The following is a 13,393-nucleotide window of genomic DNA, read 5'->3' as shown; positions in this document are numbered from 1 at the left end:
AATCTGGTTGGATAATAGAAATGGCACACAACAATGCTTCCATATCCTCATCCTTTCTTGAGAGTGCATCTGCCACCACATTTTGCTTCCCTTTTTTGTAGATGATTTCAAAGTCATAACCCAACATCTTTGTGACCCACTTTTGTTGCTCTTCAGAGGATAATCTTTGTTCTAAAAAGTATTTAAGGCTATCATGATCCGTTTTTACCTTGAAGTGTCTTCCCATTAGGTAGGGTCGCCATTTCTTAAGTGCATGGAGTATTGCCAACATTTCCTTCTCATAAATAGCTTTGCTTAAAAACTTTCCCTTGATTGGACGACTTTCAAAAGCAATGGGTCTTTCATCTTGCATTAGAACAGCACCAATTCCATTTCCTGAAGCATCACATTCCACAATAAAGGTTTTTGTGAAGTCCGGTGTAGCTAAGACCGGTGCTTGGCACATTGCCTCTTTAAGATGTTTAAAGGCCTTTGTTGCTTCCGGAGTCCATGAAAATGAATCTTTCTTCAATAATGTTGTTAGAGGTGCTGCTATTCTCCCATAATTCTTAACAAACTTGCGATAATACCCTGTCAACCCAAGAAATCCTCGCAGATGCTTTATGGATGTGGGGATTTTCCATTCCTTAATGGCTTTAATTTTGCTAGGGTCTACCTTAACTCCTTCATGAGATACAATATGACCCAAATATTCCACCTCCTGGACTCCAAAGAAACATTTGGATCTTTTTGCATATAATTGTTTCTCCTCCAATAGTTGTAGCACCTTGTCAACATGTTCAACATGATCCTTCCAAGACTTGTTGTAGATTAGTATATCATCAAAAAATACTAACACAAATTTTCTAAGGAATGGTTTGAAAATTGAATTCATCAAACCTTGAAATGTTGAAGGTGCATTGGTAAGGCCAAAAGGCATGACCAAAAATTCATAATGACCCTCATGAGTTCTAAATGCCGTTTTCGGAATGTCTTCAATCTTCATTCTGATTTGATGATATCCTGAACGAAGATCCAACTTGGTGAAGTAAATTGATCCATGCAATTCATCCAGTAATTCATCAATGACAGGAATGGGGAACTTATCTTTAATAGTGAGCTTGTTGAGCTCCCTATAATCTGGACACATGCGCCATGATCCATCCTTCTTGTGCACCAATACTACTGGAGCTGAGAAAGAACTTTGACTCGGTTGAATTATACCAGCCTCTAGCATTTCTGCAACCATACGTTCAATTTCACTTTTTTGGACATATGGATATCTGTACGGCCTGATGTTTGGAGGAACACTTCCTGGAATCAGATGAATAGCATGATCATGATCACGCATAGGTGGGAGACCTTTGGGAGTCTCAAATACCTTGGAATGATTGTCCAGGACTTTTTGGAGATCTGGAGAAATAGATGATTCCAATGTGGAAACATCTAGCGAACATAATTGTGCAATTACACCTCTTTGCTCCTTTTTTAGAAGCTTTGTCATGCCATTAGAGCTGATTATCTTTCCTGGTTTCCCTGCAATACCCCTTAATTCAACTTCCTTTCCTTCCACAGAAAATTTCATGAAAAGTTCTTGAAAATTAAAAGCTATTGTACCCAAGGATTGTAGCCATTGGACTCCTAGTACAACATCAGCACCTCCCATTGGAATGGAAAGCATTGGGCTAGTCAATACATATTCTCCCATGGATAGCTTGATATTATGGCACTTTCCAGAACAATTTATTGTTCCTCCATTTGCAATCATCACTTGACACTCTGGTGCTGGATATAGGAAGCAATTCAATTCTTTTGCTACCCTACAATGAATAAAATTGTGGGTGCTTCCTGAATCAATCAACACTATTACCTTTTTCTTCTTGATTTGTCCTTCTATCTTGATGGTTTGAGGAGTGGTAATTCCCGCCAATGCATTACAAGATATGGTCGGATTTATTTGTTCTTCATCTAGGCTTTGTTCCTGGAATATATCCTCTTCTTTTGACCTTTCTTGCTCCTTTTCTTCTTCCTCTTCACAATCTATGTAGAATAATTTCTTCTCAGCACACTTATGACCTTTGTGTATTTGCTATCACAATTGTAACAAAGCCCTTTTGCTCTTTTTTCTTCCAATTGTTGTGGTGTCAACCTTGTAGGTTGTGGAAGACTATGGGCAACAACACTTCCGTCTTTATAGTTGTGAATGGTATGCTTCCTAGTTGCCATAATTTTGCTTTCCATTTTTCTTGCTAACCTGAATGCCTTCTCTAATGAATCAAGTTCCCAAAGGCGCACATCATGTTGGATATTATCCTTTAAAGACCCTATGAACACATCAATCCTATGCTCCTCTGGAATATCTTTTACCCTTATGTTCAATTTTTGGAACTCCTCAATGTGCTTCATTATTGAACCCTTTTGTTTGAGACTTATCAATTGGCTAAAAAAAGTGTTGCTTTTTGTATCCTCATAATGTGCTATCAATTCTTCCGTAAAAATAGCCCAAGTGATAAATTGTTTACGAGAACAAAGCCATTGATACCATACAAACTGATTTGGTTCCAAATATAAAGTTGCCATACGTACCTTTTGTGTGTTTTGCACATTATTGAGATCGAAGAATTGCTCCATCTGTAATATCCATGTGGCGGGATCCTTGCCATCAAACTTCCTCATATCGATTTTTGGAATGTGGTGATTCTTCGATCCAACATTAGTGTCTATGGAATCATGATTAACATTTCTTTTGTTCTCATCATGAGTTTCCTTTACTACCTTTTCATCATTAGTAAGTATTTCTTGTAGAAAATTAGTCAAATCTGTCTTCAAATCTGCCATGCCTGTCTTCAAATTTGTGTTCAAACCTATCTTCAAATTGTCCATCTTAGCTTCCATGCCATTCATCTTAGCTTCCACGCCATTTATCTTAGCTTCCACGCCATTTATCTTAGCATCTGTTAACTTTTGTGAGCGTGACATTTTTTGCACTTGTTCTTGTAATTTTGATATATCATGTAGCATTTCTTCCTCTTCTTCATGAGTCATGCTAGAGCTTTCAGGTTCCTTACTAGGCGTTTGCATTTTCTTTCCTCGGGGCATCAGTTACTGATAATAATGCTCTACTATTCCCTTTGAATTCCTTCAAAATAAATTTTCAAACCAAGCTTAAGCAAAAATTTAAAAAAATCTACACACCTTTTTTCACTTTGTAGGAGCTCGATATTGCCTCTGATGTATCTCTGTACTTTCCAATCATCTAGTTCTGAACTTGCGACCTGTAGTAGCTCTGTGTGTCCTCTTTCCAATGCCACAAGTCAGACCCAAATTGGATTCTCCAAGGAAGAGTTATGCGAAATCTCCCACAGTGACTTGATTATAGACTAGTTCAGTAGAGCTAATTGTACGACATGCCGCGAGTCACTGTTTCGACCTTTGGATCTGAAAAACACCCACAAGAAACTACAGTCCGTCCTCTTTCTGTACCTTCTTACGAAACTTCAATCCGATCCCCAGAGAGAAAGTTATGACGATTTTCCCCAGGTCACCTATTTTGAATGTAATTCAGGAGTCTGCAAAAAGGCCAACTTCCTCAGATCATATCTCCGAACATATCACGCGAACAGCTATGAAATTCCGATCCAAGGTTCAGCGCTATTTCTTCTGAAATGGGTTTTTTTTTTCGGCTTCTGAAACATCACAGAAAAGAAGTTATAGCGAAAATGCCACGATGACCTGTTTGGAGCGGCGAAACCCTAGAATCCAAAGCTCTGATACCAAATGTTATGAAACCAACTCAAGAAAAGATAGAAAAGAAAGATCAACACCTTAGAATTCAGCCTCTTCGAGGGGGCAACCTCCTTTAAATTACATAAATGAACAATTCTTGGATGATACAAATGACAAAAACTCCTTTCTATATATAGGAGTCTAAGGAGTCACAATATAATCCAGCCGACCTAACAATAATAATATAAAGCCACAAAAATAACAATAGAGGGATTCTATGGGGCACAGAAATAACAATATGCGGGTAATAGGGGCACAACAATATAAATAAGGGGTATAGCTACAATAGTAATGGGGTAATCACTAGTATTATAGGGACCCAACAAGGTTGTGGAAGGCTAGGGGCAACGACACTTCCATCTTTATAGTTGTGATTGGTAGGCTACCTTGTTACCATATTTTTTCTTACAATTTTTGTTGCCAACCTGAATGACTTCTCTAATGAATTAGGTTCCGAAATGCGAACCTCATGTTGGATGTTATTGTTTGTCTCTATGAATACATAAATCTTATTCTCCTATGGAATATATTACACCCTTATATTCAATTTTTGGATGTCCTAAATGTGCTCCACCATTGAACCTTTTTGTTTGAGATTTATCAATTGGCTAAAAAAGGTGTTACTTTTTGTATCCTCATAATGTGCTATCATTTCTTCTGTAAAATTTCCCAAGTAAAAATTTGTTTACGAGAGCAAAGCCATCGATACCATACAAACTAATTGGGTTCCAAATACAAAGTTTCAATGTGTACCTTTTGTGTGTTTTGCACATTATGGAGATATAAATATTGCTCCTTCTGTAGTATCCATGTTACGGGATCCTTGCCATTAAAATTTCTCATATCAATCTTTGGAACATGGTGGGTTTTCAATCCAATGTTAGAGTCTATGAAATCATGATTAACATTTATTTTGTTCTCGTCATGAGTTTCCTTTACTACCCTTTCGCCATTAGTAAGCATTTCTTGTAGAAACTTTGTCAAATCTATCTTCAAAACTTCCATGTTGCCTTTAAGTTTTTCTTCTATACCATCCATCTTAGCTTCCATTCCATCCATATTAGCTTCCACGCCATCAATCTTTGATTCCACACCATTCATCTTAGCGTCCACGACATTATTTAAACCATCCATATTAGATTCCACGTCGTTCATCTTAGCTTCCACGCCATTCTTTAAACCATCCATCTTAGCTTCAACGCCTTTCTTTAAACCATCCATCTTAACTTATCTTACTTTTTGTGAGAGTGAAATCTGTTGCACTTGGTCTCGTAATTTTGATATATCTTGTTGCATTTCTTCTTCTTCTTCGCGAGTCATGCTAGAGATTTTGGGTTGCTTACTAGGTGTTTCCATTTTCTTTCTTCGGGGCATCAATTAATGATAATTATGCTTCACTATGTCATTTGAATTCCTTCAAACTAATTTTTCAAACCAAACTTATGCAAAATTTTAAAAAGAATACACACCTTTTTTGGCTTTGTAGGAGCTCGATATTAGATCGGTTGTATCTTTGTAATTGTGTATCCCCAAGGTATGAAATTTCGTCTTATGGTAGCCCTCTGTGTCCTCATTCCAACCCTACAAGTCTGATAAAAATTGGATTCTACAAGAAAGCTTTATTTCAAATCTCCCACATAACCTTATTATGGACTGGTTCAATTGAGCGAACTTGTACGAAGTTCCACGTGTCACTGTTTTGACCTTCAAACTTGAAACTTATGCACATAAAGCGAAAATTTGTGCTCTTCCTATACCTTTTTATGAAATTTTATTTTGATGCTCAGAGAGAACGCTATGACGATTTTCCCTGGGTCACTTGTTTGAGATATAATTCGGGAGCCTGCAAAAATGTTAAATTCATTGTATCATGTCTCCGAAAATACAGTGACACGAGATATGAAATCCGTACCCGAGGTTTAGCAAGATTTTGACTCAAATGGGTTTTCATTTTAGCTTCTGAAACATCGTATAAAAAACGTTATAGCAAAATGACCACGATGACCCATTTGAAGTAGCGAAACCCTTGAATCCAAAACTCTGATACCAGTTGTTATGCAACGAGCTCATAAAATATAAGAAAAGATAGATCAAAGACTTCAAAATCAGCCTCTTCGAGGGGGGGAAAACTCCTTTACATTACACAAGTGAACAATTCTTGGATGCTACAGATGACAAGACGTCATTTCTATATATAGGAGTGTAAGGGGTCACAATATAGTCACATCGACATAAAAATAATAATGTAAGAGCACAACAATAACAATAGTGGGCTTCTATGGGGCACAATAATAACAATATTGGGAAAACATGGGCACAACAACATAATAAAGGGCTATAATGACAATAATAATAAGAGAATACACTAGTATTATAAGGGCCTAACACAAGCCAATTGACCAAGTTCATTGAATTCCAAGGCAAATTTATTTATTTCCTATCCATGGAAGACTCAACTTTCATTTTTTGGCTTTCCTGACATAGTTAGAGATTTTTTTTTTCAAGCCATTATTCAGTGATATTTTTCATGTTTGCACTTCACGTGAAATACAATATTCATCTAGTTGACTATTTTCCTGCTAATTACAAATGTCACTTCTTTTGTCTCTACCTATGGAACTGCTTTCTGCTATGAATTTACAGTGTTAATTAGTCTTATGTATGGACATTGTTAATATGTTTCACTAGTTAAAAACAATTTTAACATTATTTGCGCATGGAATGAGCTAATTGATTCTCCTCATCTATAAGCCATATTTGGTACAAGGAATTATTTCATTGATAGTTCATTCATCTTAGCAAGGATAGTTGGAAGTAGTTTACTTTTTACATTTAGGTTAGAATGCTCTTTTCCATTTTCTATTTTCCACCCTTACTGATTTTAATTCATATAAAATCAATTATTCATTGATGTCTTCAATGATAGAAACTAGATGGGTCTCTTATCTCAAATGTTGCAAGGTCTAAGAGGGATTCCACATTGGATAATATCATTTAACTATTGATGGAATTTCTCGCCCTATCAATAGAACCCTAAGTTAGTGATCCCAAATGTATTTGCTTCTTCTATGTTGATTTCCATGGACATTGAGTCTACTTGATAGTTCAAAATGAACAAGAAAAAGGTGGAGACCTCTCCTGTTCATGTTGATTGACTTATAGGGATTTTATCCCCAACAGAAAGAAAAAGTATTGCAAGGGTATGATGGTTCATTCATTTAGTTTGATGGATATGCAATAGAAAAATAGTTTGGTAGCATATGCTTTCATCTCCCCCTCGAATAATTATATCTTTACTATCATAGAATTTCCATGGGATGATGCTTCCTAGTTGCAATATTTTTGTGAAAATTTTCATGCAATGTGTCACTCTAGTTGTTGTCTTGCTTTAGGAAGTTATATATACCTATGTGTGCATTGAGTACAACTCCATGATAGATAACATCGATCTATTATAAAATAACCACTTAATAATAGGAGAAGCTCCCCCAAATACAAAATTACATTCATACATCCCAATCACCTCTCACTAATAATGTCTATGTGATACTTATATATAACTCTTCATGCACTGCACATGTGGCCTCCTTATTTTTAGGTTGAATGTTATAATTCAAATACATAAAGAACCAAAAGTATACACCATGTACATCAATGTAGGAGAACAAATTCAATCTAGATAAGAGAGCTAAGTTACACAATAACTCTTTTAAGAATAGGAGAACCAACTGTGAATACCCGATTTCATTCATAAATCCTGAGCACCTCTCCTGAATTATGACTAAATGATAACTATATATACCAATCAATACATTGCACAAGCAGATCCTTCATTATTAGGTTGACCCTATTACATCTACATTAACACATTATATGCACAGTTAACGCCATATCTGCCCTCTCTTAGGGCCATACCTTATAAATTTAACTCCACGTATTAGCCCATTGAGGTCGTGTCAATTGACCATTTTGGGCTTCAAAGCATTTGTAGAGTGGATGTGTGGAAATAGATCCCTCTTCCTCTTTGCAAAGTTTTGTAGTTGTGTTTAATTCAAACCCAAGTAATTGTTGCACCCTTTTTGTTCAATATCAAGGGGTTAATTTTTGTGCAATTCATCGTGATAATGTCAGCTCAAAGCGATGCATGAATTGGTATTCGATGGCTTTATCTCATATTATTTCCAAGAGCTTTGTTGGAGGGGATTTTAATATTTTTGAGTGGGAAGGGGACAACTGTGCACATGTAAGTTCTATTGTCCAAGAGGTTTGTTAGAGGGAATTTTAATATTTTTGAGTGGGAAGGAGATAGATGTGCACATGTAAGTTATGTGGTTATTTGTTTAGAGAAGAATGCTTAGTGTTGTTATAAAGATAATATTTAAAATTTTGACCCCATTTCAAAGAAAAAGAGGCTAGATTATGGTTGTTGGTATACTTAGTCTAAATATTAATCGGGAAAGGATAGGGTGAAGGTTTTATTAGATCCATTTTATGTGCTATAGGATAGTTTTTCATTCTTTTGTTAGATTTTTCATGTTGATATGCTTTAAATTTGACTAGTTCAAACCATTTGTGATCTAGACTCTAATTGCCTTCGAAAAATCTATTAATTCACTCCCTTATTCACTATCCAAGTTGAGTGTCTCTTATTTTGGATTCCAAGAACTTTTAGCCCTTGTTGAGAGAGTATGGAGCATTTCCCCTCATCTAGTTGGGGATAGAGGGTAGATTATTTAGTGGGAGGATATTGTTAAGCTCATTAGAGGCTAGGGGAAGATGCTAACTAGGAACCAAAAAAAGGACTTGTGGTTAGATCAGCAATATCTAAAGTAGGTTCGAACCTTCATTGGAGAGGATCTCCATAATGTGGCTCTTTAGGTTGAGGTTAGAAAATTGGAGATGATAGTTCACAATAGTTCACGACATCAAGCATTATTTAGTAAGAGGTTCTTGGGTATGTTTCCATATTTAAAGGACTCATTAAGGGGAATAGGATGCAATCCTTATTTTGACTTTCTCAAGTAACATGTTGCCATGAAAGGGTGCCTCGGTTATGCTACATAGATGGCTATCCTATCTAGGGTCTTGTTGAGGTTAGAATCATGTTTAACCCCTATTGTAATAATTTTTTATCTCATTATCCTCTGATAGATGGGGTGGTAATTTCAAGAGATGCCTATTTCCATATGGTCCCTCATAAGGTTTCTTATGGTAATAAGGATATGTTAGACAAAGAGTTTTCCATGATTTATTTTAGATTTTAATTGTACTCTATGCAGAACGAAAAATCCCATGTATGGATTGGTTTCCTTGTAAGTTCTAGAAGGCCTTATTGGAATCTATTAGTGATGAACTATGTTCCTTTTTCTTCTAAGCTTTTTTTCCCAGTCAACTATCTAAATTTCTTAATTAGAAGATGATAAAGCTTATTCCCAAGAATGTAGCCAAGGATTCCATTGGTGGTTGGAAACCTATCAGTTTGCTAATGGTTTCTCATAAAATTGTGGTGAAGTGTTTGGCATTATAAATCTATTAAATGGAAAAGAATGTCGTTTGATAGGAGTGGACATGATTTTTTTAAGGGATATTCGTTCTTGAAAATATGATTTTTATATGGGACCCTATGAAGTGGGCACAAAAGTTTGGTAAACATAAGATAATATTATAACTAGAATTTAACAAAGCTTATCATCAATTTTATTGGCCTTATTTATAAGTCATTTATTTATTTGAGGTTTTGTCCCCAATGTGTTCCCATGGTGAATGTTTTTTCCATTGATGTTTCAACATTTATTTCAATCAATAGGGCCTTGTTTTGAAAGAATTAATTTGCATCATTCTATTGACGAAGAGTGCCTTTTAGCCCCCTATTTTTATATCTTGCTATGAATTATTCGGGCTATTGTTTGGAGCCTACTTGTCTTTTTAATTCCTTCTATCATATGGTTTCGATATGGCTAACAGGCACTCAAAAGGTGATTCTCTTCTCATAGTTGGAGTGGATAGAACATTTATAGATGATCCCTTGCTTATCTAAGGCATAACTCTACCTTAAGTACCATGGTCAATGTTCATAAAATTGATTTTTGGTTCTTAATTTTGGATATACCGAAAGTTAGATCCTTGCTTCTTACGATTATGTTTCACCTAGGCTTATTAGATTATATTTTGTGATTCCCTATTGAGTTAGGTTGCCACTAGTAACCATGGGGGATTAGTGTCTCAAAAATTCATATAGTAAGCTTCATATATGTCATCATAAAAGCCTTCTATTTGAGGTAATTTGATTGTTCTTTGCCATATATATATATATATATATATATATATATATATATATATATATATATATTTTTCTGAATACGACTAATTCTATTATCATACAAAAAAAAGATACATATGGAGTACAGTGGGCAAGGCTATAGAGATTTGCCTATCAGCCTTCTTCTTGCCCTGATTACATTTCCAAAATTGAGCAAAATCAAAAATTGGAATTTGATACCTGGCCACTGAAGACACATAGACTCTGAACAGACACTAGGGCCATGGACTGACCCAGACAAAGACAGACATGAACAATTATAGCCGACACATAGACAAAGAAGCTGATACCAGTTGGAGGAAACATAAACAGAAAACCAAGAAATGCAGCTGAGGTTACCGGGAGCGAGCTCATTCTTCATCGGTGGTGTAAGGCACCAGTTCTATGCGGCACCCGAAACGAAGAGAATCCTCGGAATCTGAGAGAGGGATGACCACTCCAGAGGTCCCTCCCTGAGCTGGCTTGCTTGGACTAGCAAGCGCAGAAGGACCGGCGGCAGGGACACAATCCATGACTGGGCGCTTGAGATCAATTTCAAACTCGCGTCTACGGGCCAGACGACTGGGAATCGCATCAATCGGAAGGCACGCGATGGGGGAATCCTCTCTGCTGTAGCACTGCCAATCCGGTGTTGGCTCTGCCTCACGCACAGGTTGGCTTGCAACAATATTAGTCTCTGCCTCCTCGCTTTGTGAGACTCCCGGCTCAATCTTGATGGAAATGACCAGAGTAGAATTGGCTTGAGGGCATGGAAGCCTATACCTGAGCGTTGGATGCTCCGACTGACCCTCCTCTGAATGAATGCTTCTACCAGCATGCTCGCCACCTTCCTCATTGCTTCCTTGGAACCTCTGAGGCACTGAGGTGACTTCAATGGAGGAGGAGGGCGAATTGTGGCTTTGCCGCTGCGTGAAGGCCCTTCCTCTGGTTCCCCCTCGTCTGCTACACATACGCGGCCTCTCCCTCTGCATATCTGACTTTTCCAGATGTACCCTCACGCAAACACCCTCACGCAAACACCCAATCTCAGCGGAATTGCAGGGCGTGCTCGTCCCTTGCCCTGCAACCAGCAGAATGCACGCCTCCTCTTGCTTCTCTGAACTCAGCAGGGCGTCGCTGCTATGCCATCCCACATTCCGCTGCAAAACAAACACCTCCCCCTTAAAATTCTCCATGGCACCGATTACCAGGCAACTCACACGAGCGGAGAAGGCCGGCATTAATGCCTTTGGCCGTCGGATTGCATGCGGGTTAATAACCCGCCTCACCTGGTACCTCCCTTCGTCATGGGCCTGCCACTTGCCCACGTGACGACTCATACCATCAACACGTTTTATCTGCACCCGCATCCGGGATTGTTCTTTGCCATATTATTCAAGTCTAACATGTTTATATATCCCCCATTGGCTTACTAGTAGTGCTAGATTTTTATGACATGAATTTATTTTCATAGATTTATCATTTAAGTGTGGTGGAGATTGAGAATTTTCCTTGGTGCCGAGGAATGTTTTCCCCACTACCAAGGAAAAGGAGGAAATGTATTGGTTGATGTTACCCCTCAAAGAGTATTCAAGTAGCTAAGTGGCTGGTTATCTGCTTGATATATTTTATTTCAATATTGAGTGCTTGCAATGCAAAATTTAGTTGGAATTTAATGAGACTATGTGATATAATCTATTCTTCTTACATATTTTAGATGTTTTTCTCCAAACACGTTTAAGGGCATCTAGGCTATGTGTGAGGAAAGTTTTAATTATAGTGTTGGAAATGGGAGCTGAATAGGGCTTGATAGGATTTATCTTGCAATCCCGTCTAGAGTTGGATGGTGGAGTTTCCTCAATTTGTTTCTTGTATGTTAAGGGACAAGGGAACCAATCTCTAGTATGATTTGTTGAATTTAATATCTCATTCTTTGAAGGAGCCACATGCACATCCCTAAGGCTAAGTTGTATAAATAGAACATTTGAATATATGGGATTAGTGTTGGTTTCTTTCTTGACACCTTTAACAATATAATTCCCATCACATGTATTGAATATTTTATCAAATTCATCCTCTATTTTCACTCATAAATGTTAATTGGATATCTAGGGATTCCAAGTATAGATGGATTCATCAATTAAACTACCTATGGTCTTATAGTTTTCTTATATGTTAAGATTTTTTGTATGACTAGTGATTTATCATTAAGTTTTGGCCAAAGCTAAGTTGGCAAAAAATATGATTTCTAATGTCCTCTATCCTATTTGGCAATGATTGACATAGTGAAGCACATCATTATAGATTGTCAATATGCCATGAAGTGTTAAGATTTCTTAAGGACCAATGCCAAAAGGCGCTTTTAGAGGTCTATGTTATTTGGAGATTAACTTAATAATGATTTCCCTAAACTTCCAGGGAGTTGGAATTTTTTTGAGGATCATAACTTTATCTATTTAGCAGGAGATAAGGTGTAAGGTAGCTTTCTTATGAGTTTAGATAATCGTCTTCCTTTTGTTCTATGTGTTTGGATTAAGTTCCCCACACTCTTGGCGAGAGGACCTCTGGTAATAAGAGAGGCCTCTATTAGAACCCAATTGATTACATCGACTTTCTTTAAATTCATATTCTTTAGGGGAAGAGGATATGGTATCACCTATATACACCTTTTTCTTTCCTTCTTTATGTAGTTGTTCATAAATACTTTTCTATAAATAAAATATGTAATTTATTTATTTTATTTTATTTTATTTTTATTTTTAATTTTATTTTTTCTTCAGTTATTGCAAGTTAAAATATGTATAACATGAATTAAGACATTAATAAGGATTTCTCTTTTTCCAATTATAACCTGTTGTGCTCTACAACAACCCCCCATTTCATATCATTTTTATTCACAAAACTATAATATGAAATGGGTCCCTTTTTATTTTAAATGGTATCAACTTTGTATTATTCAAAAAGGTCCGAAAACAAACTGAAAACATTACAAAACCTTTTTGACAAACCAATTATTTGGTCATATAATATAAATGATTAATCTTTTATGATTGCGATAAAGCGATCGCACGATCGCATATCGCAATGACAAAGGAGGCATAACTTAAAAACCCATTGGTTTGCTCCGACGCGACAACATGCAATAGGCTATCGGATATCGGCAATCATAAGTTCCCATAAAAAAAGTCTCTTTCGCTCCGATGCGATGCGATAAAGTCCCGTCCACCCCGATGCGATGCGATATCACTATCGGCGATCGGGGATATACCATGCATGCTTTTTAAAGTGCCCCAGTTAATACTCCCGATGCGATGCGATATCGCTATCGGC

This window comes from Pinus tabuliformis, chromosome 1_1, assembly GCF_031772625.1.
Source record: "Pinus tabuliformis cultivar Carrire ecotype Pingquan chromosome 1_1, CPIR1, whole genome shotgun sequence".
In the NCBI taxonomy this organism is placed as follows: domain Eukaryota; kingdom Viridiplantae; phylum Streptophyta; class Pinopsida; order Pinales; family Pinaceae; genus Pinus; species Pinus tabuliformis.
The sequence above is the reverse complement of the archived record's forward strand: the minus strand, read 5'-3'. Positions refer to the sequence as shown.